Source organism: Schistocerca piceifrons, chromosome X (assembly GCF_021461385.2).
Source record: "Schistocerca piceifrons isolate TAMUIC-IGC-003096 chromosome X, iqSchPice1.1, whole genome shotgun sequence".
Lineage (NCBI taxonomy): Eukaryota > Metazoa > Arthropoda > Insecta > Orthoptera > Acrididae > Schistocerca > Schistocerca piceifrons.
The window spans coordinates 839,519,314-839,523,969 of NC_060149.1; the positions used below are offsets into that span (position 1 = coordinate 839,519,314).

At 43.7% G+C, this 4,656-nt stretch overlaps 1 pseudogene; it reads left to right on the top strand.

Annotated features, from left to right (window-relative positions):
- The first annotated feature begins 566 nt into the window (after window positions 1-566).
- On the top strand, window positions 567-739 carry LOC124723886 (annotated as a pseudogene).
- The last annotated feature ends 3,917 nt before the right edge of the window (window positions 740-4,656 follow it).

A 4,656-nucleotide genomic window follows, 5' to 3' on the forward strand; every position in this document is an offset into this window, starting at 1 on the left:
ACGCCAAACTCCTAACGATAGTGCAACCATATCGGCAGTGTATTGGCGAGGCATTCGTCTTCATGGACGACAATTCGCGACCCCATCGTGCACATCTTGTGAATGTCTTCCTTCAGGATAACGACATCGCTCGACTAGAGCGGCCAGCATGTTCTCCGGACATGAATCCTATCGAACATGCCTGGGCTAGATTGAAAAGAGCTGTTTATGGAAGTCGTGACCCACCAACCACTCTGAGGGATCTACGCCGTATCGCCGTTGAGGATTGGGACAATCTGGACCAACAGTACCTTGCTGAACTTGTGAATAGAATGCCACGACGAATACAGGCATGCATCAATGCAAGGGGACGTGCTACTGGATATTGGAGATACCAGTTTGTACAGCAATCTGGACCACCACCTCTGAAGATCTCGCTGTATGGTGGTACAACATGCAATGTGTGGTTTTCATGAGCAGTAAAAAGGGCAGAAATGATGTTTATGTTGATCTTCATTCAAATTTTCTGTACAGGTTCCGGAACTCTCGGAACCGAGGTGATGCAAAACTTTTTTCGATGTGTGCATATTTCCTCTAAGTGTTCTCACATCAAGTAAATAAATATCTCTTCTTATCAGCGTAATATCTGCTACGTCTGGTACAAAGGACCATAATATTAAACTCATGTTTTGATCGTGACGCAGTGTTAAGATCATGCTCTACCTCTGTCACAGGATGTCTATTCACTTTCCAACTCTCTTAAGGGAAGTAAATTCTTCATCACCTATGAAGTCTATCAATGTAGCAACACAACGTAAATATCAGGTGCATACTATGTATCAATTTATGAATTCGGTAATATAGCTACATTTATTACACTGGTCATCTCTCCTTGAGTATGTGGGAGATTGAAATTTCGTTAAAAGATCTCGCTGCAACGGAAAAACACCTGATTACCGCTCCAGCTCGCTTCCACCCGCCTGTCGCCACGTCATTAATGTCAAATTGATTGATTCATTAATTAAATTGATCTTGTGGGGCATTTTGCATGTTGAGAAACTTTTTGGTGCAGTCAGTATACAGGGAGAGTCACTAACTATTGCCAAAGAATAGCTCCGAAAGTATGATAGCAGCTGAAAAGTTAGTGGAAAAAAAAGTTGCATGGGACGACGGAAGCCATAATATGACGTTGCATTTTTATTGATAAGTGGGGTCGCTTCAGAGATATGAAAGTCAACTTTGTTTTTTTTTTTTTAAAGGAGTGCTATAGTTTGGTACTTATTTTCTGATAGCGGCTATCGAGACGAATCCAATCATGTGTAACATACGTATATATGGTTCATATGGCTCTGAGCACTATGGGACTTAACAGCTGTGGTCATCAGTCCCCTAGAGCTTAGAACTACTTAAACCTAACTAACCTAAGGACATCACACACATTAATGCCAGAGGCAGGATTCGAACCTGCGACCGTAGCAGTCGCGCGGTTCCGGACTGCGCGCCTAGAACCGCGAGACCACCGCGGCCGGCCCATGTGTAACAATAAGGACTTTGAAGGTCAACGAAGGTCACAAAGGTGGTATGAACGTCTATTTACAGAAGGTGTATGAAGTGATGACCATTGGTATCAATACAGTGCTGCAATTTTGTTATCATGGATTGAGTAGTATTCCTTATCACATCGGCACTTATCGAAGCACATGCTCTGACAATTCTCTCGCATGTCTTCAGGTGTAGTTGGAACGCCTTTATAAAGAATGTCTTTTACGAATCCCCACAAGAAAAAATCCAGAGGCTCAAAGTCTGGCGAACGATCCGGCCACGGCACATCTCCTCCGCATCCTGTCCAACTACTTGGGAATTGTCTCTGCAACTCATTTCTAGCCATCACCGAAAAACGTGCCGGACACCCATCGTGTGATACCACATTCTGTTCCTTGTTCCTAAAGGTATTTCTTTCAATAACAGATCTTGCAGGAATGTGGTGTCTTCCTACCATTAAGATTTTTTTCGATGAAATTGGGGCCTATAATTCTGTCCTCCAGAATCCCACACCATACAGTCACGAACCACTGTTTTTGGTGCGACTTGCCGCAGCCAACATGGATTTTCAGTTGCCCAGTAATGCATGTTATGCAAATTAACATTTCCATGGTTCGTGAATGTAGTCTCGTCGGTAAATAAAATCAAATTAATGAATGTGTCATCCCTTTTAATTCAGCCTCTTGTCAAAATTCAATGCGACGCATACAATCCGTACCAGTGAACTCTTGGTGGAGACTGATATGGTAAAGATGATATTTATAGCGATGCAGAACACGGACAACACTACTCTGGCTCATGACAGATTCCCTTGCGATTTGACGCGAACTATCACAAGGATCTCGAACCGCAGTGACAAGAGTACCAATTTTCGTTTCCTCGTTAGCAACTTTCCTTTGCCGGACATGTTTCCGATGCGTTGAAGATCCACTTGTTCTCAATTTATCATACACGTATTTAAATGTACGACGTGTAGGATGAGTACGTTGAGGATATCTTTCAGCGTATAAGTCTCCAGCTCTCACTGAATTTCGTTGGCATTCTCCGTAAATGAGAAGCATATCGATTTGTTTTTCGAAGGAATACATCATTCACATTCACTTTATTCGACGATACTAGTCTTACCGTTCCTATTAGTGTCGTATTGCGAAACTGTTGAACGATGTTTACATGTCGATGGCACGTTACATGGATACGCCGTATTCGACGAATATTTACTATTTGCACGATGTACGAGAGAAAATTGTCAGAGCATGTGCTTCAATAAGTACTGAAGTGATAAGGAATACCACTCAATCCATGATAAGAAGATTTCAGCACTGCACTGATACCAATGGTCATCACTTCGAACCCCTTCTGTAAATGGACATTCATGCCACCTTTGTGACCTTCGTTGACCTTCAAACACCTTACTGTTACACATCGTTGGATTCGTCTCGATAGCCTCTATCAGAAAATAAGTACTAAATTATAGCATCCCATTTAAAAAAAAGGAATTTGACCATCATGTTTCTGACACTACTCCACCTAGGAACAAAAAACGAACGTCATATTATGGCCCCCGTTGTCTCAGGCAACAATTGTCCCACAAACTTTGCAGCTTCTATCATACCTTCGGGGTTATTCTAGGTGGCAATATTTAGTGACTCACCCTATAGACATGCCAGTTAGTTCAAATGGGAATCCCTGGAGGCAAGACATTGTTCTCTCCGGTTAACAATGTTGAGATCCGACATTTCAAGCTGACTGCAGAAGTTTTCTACTGCTGCCAACATACATTTCGCATAAGGACCAGCAAGATAAGATACGAGAAATTAGCGTTCGTATGGAAAGGAAATGATTAGTAGTGGGGTACAGGGTACCCTAAACCTCACACCATATGAGGGCTTGCGAAGTGAGCATATAGATGTAAATGTATGTTTAGTCTATCTATTAAGACGTCACTCCATTTACAGGCGCACAAAACTCACAGAAAGATGTCTATTATTTATTCAGAAAACAAGAGATGGAACTTTTGCTGCTGGTTGTCTCCCAGTAAAAATCTTTGTATTAGCCCCTAATTTTCTCGCTGCAGTCACTTCGCGAGATGTATGTGAGAGGTTGTAATATGTTTGCCCCAACACTTAAAAAGGAGCGGTATAGAGCTCACCTTTCAACTCCCCTTTCACCTGAGTGTCTCTCACCTTCCATATTCTCACGAATCTTCCAGATTTTCGATATACGGCGTTTGAATCCACCTGATTTAGATGGGTAAGAGATGTCCCCACCAAGTCATAGACCCATGCTAGTTCTCTTTGCGGTATCGATAGCTGCGACGCCACAACGTAGGTGCGCTCTGCTAGGTTGGCACTACGACACCGACACCGACTACAGCGCCCTCTAGCCGGCGCTGTGCAGCTCTACGAGCGCCACTCCGGATTCTGCCCAGTTGATTCCGAGTAGACGACCAAGCAACATTGTTTCTATTTCATAGTGGGCGAGCCACTACAGATTTTGCCTTTGTAACTTCTAGCCGCTGTTAGATTTGATGGATGAACGGCTTCTCACCTACGTGCTCATCTGTACGAAAAGTTAAGTAAAAGAGTCATAACCTAATTGAAGTACCAAGTATTCTACCTCACCTGCTCCTCCTAGCTTCCTACATTCGGCCTACCCTTCAGTTTACAGGAGCAGACCCACGAGCCGCCTAACAGGCGGGATACAAAACTCTTGAAATCCCATCACGTCCCAACAGCAGTGTTCCATTAGTTATAAGGATATCTAGCCATCAACTCGTCAACTCGTCATTGAGTATGTAGAGAGCTATCGCAAGGAGAAAAGTAGAATTCACAACCATGAAGAGTATACGCAGACTACACAAACCAAACACCTGCTGTGGTGTCACCACCAGACACCACACTTGCTAGGTGGTAGCCTTTAAAACGGCCACGGTCCGTTAGTATACGTCGGACTCGCGTGTCGCCACTATCAGTGATTGCAGACCGAGCGCCGTCCCACGGCAGGTCTAGTCTAGAGAGACTCTCTAGCACTCGCCCCAATTGTACAGCCGACTTTGATAGCGATGGTTCACTGACTACATATGCTCTCCTTTGCAGAGACGACAGTTTAGCATAGCCTTCAGCTACGTCATTTGCT